This window comes from Mobula hypostoma, chromosome 1 (genome assembly GCF_963921235.1).
Source record: "Mobula hypostoma chromosome 1, sMobHyp1.1, whole genome shotgun sequence".
Taxonomy (NCBI): Eukaryota; Metazoa; Chordata; class Chondrichthyes; order Myliobatiformes; family Myliobatidae; genus Mobula; species Mobula hypostoma.
Window position 1 is genome coordinate 56,950,250 of NC_086097.1, and position 13,624 is coordinate 56,963,873.

At 41.9% G+C, this 13,624-nt stretch overlaps 1 protein-coding gene and 1 long non-coding RNA gene across 6 annotated transcripts in view; one reads left to right on the top strand and one right to left on the bottom strand.

Annotated features, from left to right (window-relative positions):
- Positions 1-12,455, bottom strand: part of LOC134347247 (uncharacterized) — a 67,028-nt gene extending 54,573 nt beyond the window's left edge. For 2 of the 4 annotated variants that reach the window (XR_010018113.1, XR_010018116.1), the window contains exon 1: positions 12,258-12,455. This is a non-coding gene — a long non-coding RNA (uncharacterized LOC134347247). The remainder of the gene's footprint in view (positions 1-12,257) is intronic. The other 2 variants (XR_010018117.1, XR_010018118.1) reach the window with 1 other exon arrangement.
- Positions 12,456-12,616: 161 nt separating this feature from the next.
- arid4a (AT-rich interactive domain 4A) overlaps positions 12,617-13,624 on the top strand; it is a 119,644-nt gene continuing 118,636 nt past the window's right edge. Inside the window, exon 1 of one of the 2 annotated variants that reach the window (XM_063049562.1) lies at positions 12,617-12,687. The gene's annotated coding sequence lies outside the window, so the exon portion shown is untranslated. The remainder of the gene's footprint in view (positions 12,688-13,624) is intronic. The other variant, XM_063049572.1, reaches the window with a different exon arrangement.

The following is a 13,624-nucleotide window of genomic DNA, read 5'->3' on the forward strand; positions in this document are numbered from 1 at the left end:
ATTAGTTGCACGGTGGGGTTTTTTTTGGGTTTTTTCCTTCTCTTTATTGATATATATGGAAAATTAGTATATTATATTACCTCGTTATTTTATAATTAAACTGCACTGTTTGTACTACTTTTTTATGTATTAATATCTCTTGTAAATTTATATCGCAACAGTGTATTAGTTTCTACATGGTCTACCTTTTGTGTACTAATTCAATAAAAAGATTTAAAAAGAAAGAAAAGATGTTTGAAGTCCGCTTCAGTTATGCCCATCCATATTAATACATCCTAGCCTGGATCAACAGCTATCCCACAGTGATGGTGGTGCAGGAAGCTTTAAATGTTACCAGCCCAGATATTCACTTGGGTGTATGAAGAAATTGAGACATCCAATTCTGAAGTCAGTCTTCCTTAGAATTTAAGTACATTTTTACTTTATTATAAGCAGATTTTGAAACTCCATTTCTGATCCCACATCATTTAAGAAAATAACAGTAGCACCTTGGTGTTTCATCTCTCCTCATCCTATTCTACTGCCATGTTACAATTAATCACATCATCCTTTCTCATCAACTTTTCACTGTTGTCAAAAAACACCTGATCTAGTTTAATTTACCCATTCAATAAATGTATCTCCCCCTTTCAGGTTGCAATATGTCTCATACTGCATCCTTAGCAATGTAGACTTGCTTAATTGTAGAGTTTAAAGACACAAGGAAACCAGTACATCAAGAATTTGGTTTTAACAGACACTGAATAAAAAAAAATGTAATGTGATGTTTTAAAGTTTTTCTTGTCCAACCTCAGAATTGCAAGTAGACAGAAACATCTCATTGCAGACAATACCATTCACTCAAAATTAAGGACACTAGCAGGTGTGCCACTATAGTTAAAAAGTCTGCAGAATCTCAACTACACCAGCTTTAAACTGATTTATGAAGGCACTTTGAAAGGGGTAACTGGATGAAATCAAATGGAATCAGAATTCTAGAGATTACTTTATACCCATGAAAATGTAATAACCCAGAGGAGACTCATTGCATTCAACACCATCATCCTGTCAGTACTAATCAACAAACTTCAAAACCTGGGACTCTGCATCTCCTCTGCAGCATGATCCTTGATCTCATTGCGAGACCACAGTTAGTGCAGATCAGAAATAATATCTCCCCCTTGCTGACAATCAAAACAGGTGCTCCTCAAGGATGCCTGCTTAGTCCACTGCTCTATTCTCTCTACACTCATGACTGTGGCTACACACAGCTCAAACACCATCTATAAATTTGCCAATGACACAACTGTTGGTAGAATCTCAGATGGTGATGAAAAGGCGTATTGGAGTGAGATAGATTGGCTGGTTGACCTTGTACTCAGCATAAGACCAAGGAACTGATTATGGACTTCAGGAAAGGGAAGTCAGGAGTACACACACTAGTCCTCATCAAGTGGCAAGGGTGAACAGCTTCAAGTTCCTGGCTGTAAACATCTGTGAAGATCTATCTTGACCCAAACATATTGATGCAATCAAGAAGGCATGCCTGCAGCTATACTTCATTGGGAGTTTGAGAAGATTTTGTTAAACCCTCCATGAATAATTTAGTTTTTAAAAAATGGGGCAGGTTGGGTATTAAATGTTTTTGGGATCTGTTTGTTGGAGGAAATCTTTTCTCATTTGAGCAATTGTCAGCTAAATATAGCTTAACCAAAACTCATTTTTTTTTTAGATATTTACAAATCAGAGACTTAAGATCTCAATTATGCACATTTCCTATAAGCTCAGATAAGAACTTACTGGACATAATTTTCAATTTGACACCTTTTCATAATGGTTCAATATTTAATATTTATGGCATGTTACTGGAGATGAGGAATGTTCCTTCAGACAAAATTAAGAATCTCTGGGAACAAGATTTACAGACATCAATATCTGAGGAAACTTGGAATGAATTTTTTTTTTAAAAACTGGTTAATACTTTATCATTACGTGCTCACCATTGCCTCATACAAATTAAAGTGGTACATAAAGTCCATATGACTAAAGATAAGCAATCTCGTTTTTATTCGGATATATCTCCCTACTGTGACAGATGTAATAATGGAGAAGCGTCATTAATTCCTATGTTTTGGACTTGTCCCAGTCTTGAAAAATATTGGAAGGAAGTTTTTCCAAACTTCTTTACTTTTCAAAGTCAATTTTAAGCCCAATCCTCTGATGGCCCTATTTGTTATTGTTGCAGGACAAGATATCAAGCTGAAGACATCTGATTTACATATTTTGGCCTTTAGCTCTCTTATAGCTAGGAGGGCACTTTCATTTAAATGGAAAGATGTTTTCCCTCCTACCCATGCTCAATGTTTATGCGATGTTATGTCATGCTTAGATTTAGAGAAGCTTCGTTGTTCAATTTCTGAATCTCGTCAAGACTTTCAAACATTGCAGGAACCTTGTCTGAATTATTCTTAAAACCTTCAATTCGCTGTTTAGATTCAGATGTTGGCTATTATTATTTTTTATTATTATATGAGAAAGTATTTTACTTTTTTTCTCCTTAAGAAACAGCTTCGGTCTTAGTAGGGGTTAGATTTTTTTTTGTAATAAATTAGTATATTTCAATACAACTACTGATTAACTTACATGAACACGGGGTAATGAGATTGTTATGAATAGATATAATGTAATTGGTAGTTTTTTTAAAAAAATCTTTTTTAACCTTTTATATATACTGGTCCACAATCCCTTATCCGAAATTCTTGGGGCCAGTTGCATTTCGGAATTCAGAAATTTTTTAGATTTCAGACCCTCCCCACCCCACCCCACCCCAATACCAAAAAGTACGTATGCTCAAGTCTCTTATTTAACCTGTCTCAGTGTGATGGACTTTAGGACCCAGCGGTGCACCAAACCTACACACATCCTCCCATACACTTTAAATCATCTCTAGATTACTTATAATACCTAATACAATGTAAATACTATGTAAATAGTTGTTATACTGTATTGTTTAGGGAATAATGACAAGAAGGAATTTTATTTCCAACAAAAACATTCAATAAAACATTAAAATATACAGCTTCAAACGAACTGAATCAAACCCATGGTAACTGACTTACTAGAATAAATGTAGAACGTCACTGTCACTATAAAACTTCAGTAACTTGTCTTTCTGTTTATTTAAATCATATCCAGTGGTAGTTCCAACACTACTTTCTTCAGTAAGACACCACACAGACACACCACGATCAAGCTTCTGCAATAACTCCACTTTCTGCGTTATTGATAATGATAGGTGCTTCCTTCTCTTTTTCTCATTGTTACCCATAGGGGTATCTTCAGCTCTTTTTGACATTTTCACAGTGAAATTAAACACAAAGTCAACAGTGAACACAAAATATCAGTGAACAGCAAATTTTTTTTAAATTTCAAAACATACTTTATTCAAAAATAAAATTATATACAACAAACCATTCAATAACTTTTCATCCTTTACATACGTTCCCATTATAGTCAGTACATATCCGTACCTATGGCCACTCATGTGGCACTCCATTGGTTCACCTTACCACATCATTGTTGAGGGGTATACTCCCGGCCACCCGACCACTCCCACGGGTGGAGAAACCTATACTGTGGTCCTTCCCCACCGGGCCCTTGCGGTGGCTGCACCAAGTTTCAGTGCGTCCCTCAGCACGTACTCCTGCAGCCGAGAATGTGCCAGTCGGCAGCATTCTCCCACGGACATCTCCATGTGCTGGTAGATCATCAAGTTTCGGGCCGACCAAAGAGCGTCTTTCACCGAGTTGATGATCTGCCAGCAGCACAGGATGTTGGTCTCCATGTGCGTCTCCGGGAATAGCCCGTAGATCAGAGACTCCTCTGTTATGCAGCTGCTGGGGATGAAATGTGACACTAGCCCATCCATCCTCCTCCACACCCTCTTTGCGAACTGACAGGGTGCAAAGAGGTGGGTCACAGACTCCTCCTCACTGCAGTCCTCCCGTGGGCAGCGGGGTGTGGAGACGACATTCCGGGCGAACAGGAGGGATCTGACGGGGAGGGCCCCTCTCACTGCCAGCCAGGCGAGGTCTTGGTGCCTGTGGTGAGATCTGGCAACGAGGCATTTTGCCAGATGAACTGGACAGTCTGCTCAGGGAACCACCCCACTGTGTCCATCACATCCTTCTCCTGCAGTGCCTTCAGGACATTACGTGCCAACCACTGCCTGATGGCCCTGTGGTCAAAGGCGTGCTCCTGGAAGAACTTTTCTACGTAGGACAGGTATGCCGGCAATGACCAGCTGACTGGGGCGTTGCGCGGGAGTGGGGCCAGACCCATCCTTCGTAGCCAGGGCGACAGGTAGAACCTGGGCACGTAGTGGTACTTGGTGCCCATATACCTGGGTTCTACACACAACCTGATGCAGCCACATGCGAAGCTGGCCATCAGGGCGAGGGCGACATTGGGGACGTTCTTGCCCCCGTTGTCCAGGGACTTGCACATGACGGTCCGTCTCACCCACTCCATCTTGGATCCCCAGATGAATCTGAAGACAGCTCAGGTGATTTCTGCACTGTAGGAGCAGGGGACGAGCCACACCTGCACCAAGTACAGCAGCCCTGAGAGCACCTCACACCTGATGACCAGGTTCTTGCCCATTATCGACAGGGAGCACCCTCCCCACAGTCCCAGTTTCTGTTTCACCTTGGCAGTCCGTTCCTGCCACTTCTTGTTGCACACCTCAGCCCCTCCGAACCAGATCCCCAACACCTTCACGAGATCAGACCTGATGAAGAGGACACTGGATCGGTCGGGCCAGTTGCCGAAGAGCATGGCTTTGCTCTTCGTGCAGGTGACCCTGGCCCCCGACGTCAGCTCGAACTGTTCGCAGATGCTAATCAACCTGCGAACTGACCTCGGATCAGAGCAGAAGATGGTGACGTCGTCCATGTACAGGGAGGTTTTCACTTGGGTCCCTCCACTGCCTGGCAGCGTCACCCCTCTTATGCCCTCATCCCTCCTGATGGCTTCAGCAAAGGGCTCTATGCAGCAGACAAACAAGACAGGGGAGAGGGGACAGCCCTGCCTGACTCCAGACCTGATGGGGAAGCTGTCTGTTTCCCACCCATTGACCTGGACTGCACTACGGATGTCCGTGTAGAGCAGTCAGATCCAATTCCAGATTCCCTCCCCAAATCCCATTTTGGAGAGCACGTCTGCCATGTACGTGTGCGATATCCTGTCGAAGGCCTTCTCCTGGTCCAAGCTGACCGGGCAGGTGTTCACGCCCCTGTCCTGCACCTAGGCGATGGTGTCCCTCAGCAGCGTGAGGCCGTCTGAGATTTTCCTGCCTGGTACAGCACAGGTTTGGTCCGGGTGGATCACTTGTCCCAGGAGCAGACTTGACCCTGTTGGCAATAGCCTTGGACAGGATCTTGTAATCCACATTCAGGGGAGAAATGGGTCTCCAATTTCTAATGTCCTCCCTTTCCCCCTTCTGCTTGTAGATGAGGGTGATGATGCCCTTCCTCATGGACTCTGACATACTGCCGGCCAGAAGCATAGCGTTGTACACTTCCAGCAGGAACAGCGAATGCACGTGTAACCAGTATGAGTGCTGAGTGACGGCCTCAGCTGGTGCTGCCACGTCACACCTGAGTGAAGTCAGCTGTTGGATTTCAGAGTTTTGGATAAAGGAAAGCACCCGTACTTTCTTATACTCTGTATTCTTCTATGTAGAAAATAATAGAAAAAAATTGGAAAGAGAAGATTTTTAAATTTCTACAGATATATTGTGGCGAGCATTCTGACTAATTGCACCACTATCTGGTATGGAGGCTCCAATGCACAGGATTAGAAAAAGATGCAAATGGTTATAAACTCAGTCAACTCCATCATGGGCGCTAGCCTCCCCACCATTGAGGACACTTTGAATATGTGATGTCTCAAGCCATCCATCATTAAGGACCCTCATAATCCAGAGCACGCAGAGGTACAGGAGCCAGAAGACACACACTGTTTTATGAACTGCTTTTTCCCCTCAGCTATCAGATTTTTGAACAGACCACGAATACTACCTCAGTATTTGCTCTTTTGCAGTAATATTTAGTGAAAAACTCATTTAAAAATTTATTTTAACATGCTCATGTATTGCACTGTACTGCTGCTGCAAAACAAGTGTTACGACATGCGTCAATGATAATAAACCTGATTCTGAACTGGGATATAAATTTTAACTTCAATTTGTTGAAGGGTTCAAGGGAAGCTGAGGGCTTTATTTTTAAAATTACACCAGTGAGAATCAGGATTTCTGTCTGCATGTATTGTAGGGGTAGGAATTGACAACACTTTAAATGGTACCAAATTAACAGGGGAATTGTAACCCACAAGGCTCATAAATAAATATCTCAGTCTATTGCTAATTTAGACGTATGTTTGTTTGCAATTTTTTTGCATTTATGAACGCACTCTCATATCAAAATCTGTATTCCTACAAGGGATATTCCTAAGGGACTAGATATACAAATATTTCAATAGACATGGACTGATTACAGATGGTCCAGTATAGCTTCGTGTGTACTAGATCATGTCTAACCAATCTTAGGAGTTGCTTGAGGAAGTTAAAAGAAAAGTGGATGAAGGAAAGGCAGTGGATGTTGTCTACATGGACTTTAGTAAGGCATTTGACAAGGTAGTAAGTTGGATTAGACATTGGCTTTGTGGGGAAAGGTTGACAGTGGCAGAAGGTTGCCTCTGACTGGAGGCCTGTGACCACTGGTGTGCCACATGGATTGGTGCTGGGTCCTTTGATGTTTGTTTGCAATCTATATCAAGGTCTGGATGATGTGATGAACTGGATCAGCAAATTTGTGAATGACATCAAGATTGAGGGTGTACTGGACAGTGAGAAAGGCCATCATGGCTTGCGTCAAATGGCAGATGGAATTTAATGCAGACAAGTGTGAGATTTTGCACTTCAGTAAGACCAAGCAGAATAGATATTCTACAGTGAACAGTAAGGCACTGAGGAGTGCGGTAGAACAAAGGGAACTGGGAACACAGGTACATAATCTGTTGAAAGAGGCATCACAGATAGATAGGGTCAAAAAGATTGACCTGCCTAAATCAATGTACGAGTAAAGTGGGATATTATGTTAAAGTTGTACAAGACAGTATTGTGTATGAAGTATTCTGTGCAGTTTTGGTCTTTCTGAGGCATCACTCCTTGAAGATGTCTTGAATACTTGGTCATTTAGCACAGAACAGTCACTTTGGCCCAACTTGTCCTTACCAGCCAAGGTGCCCATCTAAGCTAGTTCAATTTGCCTGCATTTGGCCCATATCCCTCAAAAGGTTTCCCCACACATAAACTTATCCAAATGTCTTTCAATCTTAGTATACACCAAGTTTTACATTAACATGAAGAAAGCCATTTTTTCCTTTAAAGTTTCTGATGCGCAAGTTTGAATGCTAATTTAATAAAATTTAGGTTGTCAAACAAGGTTATACGTTTCGGTATAGTACCAATGAATTGATCCACTTAACACGAAACAGGAGTGTGTGGGCCATGGCAGTCAAAGCTCAAACTGGGCAGGGCACCTGATGATGATGATACATTTCAGTGATCTTTCCTAAGATAAATATTGATCTATTTGAACGAGACAAAAATCTCACCTACATCTTGGTACCATTGGTCTCTTCTGTTTATATCAGAGGAAGTATTGAATGATAGTTAACAATTTATTTTTGCATTCAGTAAACACTTTACATCTGCAAATTCACAATAAAACAATTCTGTATTTATTTCAACTTTCACTTCCTTTCATAAGGAATTGCATCCTATTTCTTAAATTATGTTGGTAACATTTGAAACAACTTAACTTAAATAGAGCTAAGTTTATGACTTTCTATCTATAATTCCTCTAGGGTATTTAATCGTTAACATCATGGAACAACATCTGAACTATTGTAACAGAGGACTTTCACCACTAAGGCTGTTGGGCAGGAAGCTCAGGAATATAAACCAGCAGCTCTGGTGGAACAATACTAAACTTCTACCTCAGGATATTCCACTGCAGCCGTTCTTCCTTCATCTTGGTAAATTGTAATCATACATTCAGAAATTGTTTCTCCGATAGATTGACAAGCACTGAAGTTGCAATACGCACCCAAGTAAACCGACAGTTTTCCGTCACTGTCCAGATTTGTGCCTTGAAGACAGTGTCAGGGTTTCAGAAGTTAATAATAGTCACTTACCTGAACACAATATTAATCCCACCTGTTCCTGAAGGCTCTCTATATGGGTTTGATTGGACTAGTGAACTTCACAAACAGGTGAACCCCAGTATGTGGATGGCCAGTAAGCACCAAGGGGAGATGGCTTGACTCTTCAAAGATGGGTCACACTTACTCAGCATAAATGCTTACTCACCCAACAGCACAAGGCTAAAAATTTCTTGTCTTTCACAATTGGACTGGACTACTTAATTTCTGGTTGAATAGAACCAAACAAAAGCAACAGCATGAATTCCCTTCTTCTGAATTCATGACCTGGAACTCATTAATAAAGCAAAGGTAGTTGGGCTGAAGGCATTGCTCCAAGATTATCTGCAACAAACACCAATTGAAATAACTGGCCATAAACAACTGTAAAGGCCTTCTTTTATGCTAGACAGGATTCCAACAATTGTAACATATCCCATTTTCTACTAATTTTCAGAATCAGATTTATCACCAGCATGTGACGTGAAATTTATTAACTTAGCAGCAGTTCAATGCAATATATAATCTAGCAGAGAAACATAAAGCATAATAAATCAATTACATATATTGAATAGATTTTAAAAATGTGCAAAAAATACTGTATATTAAAAAAGTGGGTGTGTCCAAAGCTTCAATGTCTATTTAGGAATCGGATGGCAGAGGAGAAGCAGCTGTTCCTGAATTGTTGAGTGTGTGGCTTCAGGCTTCTGTACCTCCTACCTGCTGGTAACAGTGAGAAAAGGGCATGCCCTGGGTGCTGGAGGTACTTAATAATGGACGTTACCTTTTTGAGACACTGCTCCCTGAAGTTGTCCTGGGTACTTTGCAGGCTAGTGCCCAAGATGAAGCCGACAAGATTTACAACCTTCTGCAGCTTCTTTCGGTCCTGTGCAGTAGCCCCTCCATATCAGACAGTGATGCAGCCTGTCAGAATGCTCTCCACTGTACAACTATATAAGTTTTTGAGTGTATTTATTGACATGCCAAATCTCTTCAACTCCTAATAACGTATAGCCTTCTTTATAACTACATCAATATGTTGGTTCCAGGTTAGATCCTCAGAGATCTTGACACCGAGGAACTTGAAGCTGCTCACCCTCTCCATTTCTGATCCCTCTATGAAGATTGGTACGTGTTCCTTCGTCTTACCCTTCCTGAAGTCCACAATCAGCTCTTTCGTCTTACTGACGTTGAGTGTAAGGTTGTTGCTGTGACACCACTCCACTAATTAGCATATCTCACTCCTGTACGTCCTCTCGTCTCCATCTGAGATTCTACCAACAATGGTTGTATCATCAGCAAATTTATTGATGGTATTTGAGCTATGCACAGCCACAGTCATGTGTATACAGAGAGTAGCGCAGTGGGCTAAGCATGCATCCCTAAGGTGCACCAGTATTGATCATCAGCAAGGAGGGTATGTTATCACCAATCTGTACAGATTGTGGTCTTCTGGTTAGGAAGTCGAGAATCCAATTGCAGAGGGAGGTACAGAGGCCCAGGTTCTGCAACTTCTTAATCGTTCCTTGATACTGTTTCCAATCAAAAGCTTTTCTGACATCAGCACCAGAAAGGACAAGAGTTTATAGTATGGAGTAATGTGGTCTTGGAGGAATCCAAATGGGGTGCTTGTGACCAGATAAATGAATGCTGTCTGATAGGTTGTCATGACACTTTCTAGTACTGCTCTGGAAATTGCAAGTGGCAAAAAAAGTGGTAGTTACCAAATGTAGGCAAAGCACACCCAATCATAGTTTTATTTTGTTGGGCTCCTACCCTGGAGAAATCTGATGAGGTGCAAATGACTCCAGCATGTGTTCATCAAGACAACCAGAACCTTGTATAACACACAATTAAATCAAGACCACCTTCGCAGACAATGGCAGTTTCTGAAGAGCGACGACTGAGATGAGCTATCAGTTCTGCACTTTCAATATATACCATGTGCTCATCATTCCTTCAGAGTCCAATGTTCCTAACTTTCCCAGATGTTTCACCAGCTATGCAGTGCAAATAACACCCCAGCAGCTCAATATAGTTCAGACAAGCCATAATTCCATTTTCAATTCATTTACTTGCTTAAAAAAAAACTTTAAAAACTTGAAACCTGACTAAAGATTTTCTTACACAGAACATCAAGGACTGTCCAATACATTTTCACTTTTCAGTCACATTTAGAATGGGATTTTACAAATCAATCTGCACATATCAAGGCCCTACAATCAGCCATGTGATAATGACTAATTAACCCTCTTTTTGTGATGTTGATTGAAGAACCTGTTTTGGATCCAGGGAAAGTTGAGATATTCATTAAGCATTATTCATTATTCATGCAATTCTGACAAAATGGATAAGAGTATTGTAGATTTCTGTCTTTTTCACAACTACGAAATATAGTGAACTATGACATTTGGTTGAAACTTAGTCTACCACTAATGTTTATCAGTATGAAGACGAAAGGGACAACAGTAAGTCAGTTCCATACTTCACATTTGGCAAAACTATCTGGCAACAGCTCTCCTCTAGGAAAATATCATACATATGTACATTTAAATACTTGCATGTTCTTTCAGCTTCAGATTTTAAACAAGGTCTAGGCTTACAGATTGGAAGTTACTCTTTTGTAACTAGAATTCCACTAAAACCAAAGTACTCTATGTACGATATAGTACTATCACAAAACAAAACCCCAGGACCTCTCACCGAAGAGAAACTGGCCTGGCAAGTAGAAGGTACAATTTAAAATAGTCTAGGCTCAGTTGGGCAGAATGTTTTACTTCAGTCTAATACAATTACTTCCTGCCACTAAAATTTGACAAATTTACATTATCCTTCACATGCAGCATAGCTTAACAAGCAAAACATTTAGGACTAGGTTAACATTTAGAAGAAATTGTTTCCCAGATACTTAAGTACTTTTTCAATATAAAATTTATATTTAACCACATGACAATTAACCATGTGAACGGAGAGAATTCCAGATTTATTGGCATGATGGTGTCAAGGGTATACAGTTTCTTTCTTAGCCTATCTAGAGATAGCAGCTTTTGCTGTATCAGAATAACACTAGTCCTAATCCTGTACTGTGTACATATTGTATAATGAGTTGATTAGTCAGGCACCACGACTTCTGTATGCAACATTGCATGCATTTGAGCAGGACATAAAAAAATCTATAGCATTCAATCGATGGATATGAGGCAAATTCTCACTGGGATTAGACAGTTATTCTTCAACCACCATAACAAAAACAGAATTCTTTCATTGTTTAATTTATTAGTGTCTAGGAACTTTCTGTACAAGAGTAGACTGCAAGGTTTCCTATTATATTACGGGTGACTAATGTTAAGAATAATTGACTGACTTTAAAACGCAGCTAAAATATTCAGAGATGAAGACAGAATTTGCTTGTTTCTGGCTGGAAGGTAAAAATTCTTTCCAACTTTCCCCAGTAGACCTGCTGCAAACTCCAGTGAAATAAAAGCTTAGGCTGTTTTCTTTCCTTTTTAATTTGCGTAGTGCAAGTACATGAATATCGTCCCAGTTAGGAGAGAAACAAATACCTTAAATGAAGAAACACGTTGATAGAAATACTAGTATTGATCTGAAACGCTAACCTGTTTATCTTCCCGTATGATACGAGCCGCCCTGCTGAGCACTTGCAGTATTTTCCCCAGTTTTGTTTTTTAGCAATGCTTTCCTCGCTTGAAGTGAGATTGTGGCCCGTTTCATTCCGGGCAGGTTTCTGCAGCGACCGGCCGTAGTAACAACTCTGCCCGGCTGACAGCCGCGAGCCGCGAGCCCCGGCCCCGGCCCCGGCCCGTGCCGCGTGCACACTATTTACAGCGGCAGCTGTTTCCGGGTACGTAACAGCTCAATGACGCATCAACAGCTCCAGACGCCATTGAACCCAACCAACTCCCCAATGACGAGAACAGAAATAGCCTTCGTTTGACCTTTTATATTTACATCTCGCAAGCTTTTTCACTCTCCATCACAATCCTAAAACTTACTTTAGGCAGTATCCTTGCGTCCTGGATGGTAAAACAGCAGGCAGCGCGACGACGAGCAGCTAAAAGCCGAGAATTTCCTGACCCACCTCATCCTCCGCGCGCTCGCTACCTCTTCGACAGAACCTCAAACAGCAAAAATCGCCACCAAGATGGCGCCGAAGCGCCTCTCCCCTCTGCGCTTGCGTACGGCTTGAGCGCCGTCTCTGACTGGGGAACATGCGCAGAAGGAGGGGAATGCGCTGCACCCTGGGCCCGAGCCGCCGCTCGGACCCGTTTCCATGTGACCGTGCAGCCAATTAGTGAGCTGTGCGGTCGCCTTGCTCAACATTCAGCCAATAGGAGATCGAGAAGGGCAGGCTCGCTCAACAGCTTGTTATTTCGGTTTTCGCTGGGACCTAGGGAAGTGGACGTTAGCGGTGGACGTGTGTGAGTATGTAGCTCCCCGATCTCCCTTTTAGCCCTTACTTCTGTAGTATTAGAGCATAAACAAAACTCCAGCTATTAGATTTCGCGTTGTGGGTGGGGGTTTGGTTCTCGGTTCCGGAGCTGAGGTGAATTGACTAGAGCCCTTTCCCCCTTCTCTCGGTTTAAAGTGAACGTAGGTGGGCATTGAATGGCAGTCAGCTCCGACTTCTCGTACTCGCCTGTTCACGCATTTTCTTGCTCCCCTTAGACCTGCAGTTCAATTGAAAACCACGGTTTTATTCTGTTGGGACATTAGAAAGGTGACTTGTACGTTTGCGGAGGTTCCTTGATTTTATTTTATTTATGTGTGAAACCTCGATCGTCGCGATTTTTGTTAAAGCGCCTTTATACGTGAGGGGGGACGGGCTTGAAAGGCGGTCCGAGGTAGCAATCCTCTTTTTAACTTCGCCACTGTTTCCCATCGACCTGTTTTAAAGTACTGGCCTCACTTGCTCTTCCCCAGATGGTACGCTTCTATAATCGCTTCGAACGAAAAGTGGCGCAAAATGAGCGATTTCTGTTCGGAGGGAGGGTGCTGGAGGGGGAGGGCGCGTTTCGTTGTCGATCTATGAGCGGAGAAGGCGACTGATTTGCCGGGACACCTCCATAATTGTACTACAGGATCTGAGCTTGTTGAACTGACATGGTGCAGAAAGCGAGAGAGCAATGGCGACGTGACACAGGATGGAGGAGCAAGCGGGAAGGGGCAGTTAAATTGTCCTCTAAGTCCACTCTCCTTTTTAATTGTATCTTCATTGATCTATAATTAGATTGTAAAATAATTTCAAGGATGTGAACTTCATAGCTTCGCCTTCTTGAGACGAGTAGTGGAGGTCGAGGTGAGCGGGGGATGGGGAGGGCAAAATGTTATTTACATTAGAACCTTGTTCATGTACTTTTAG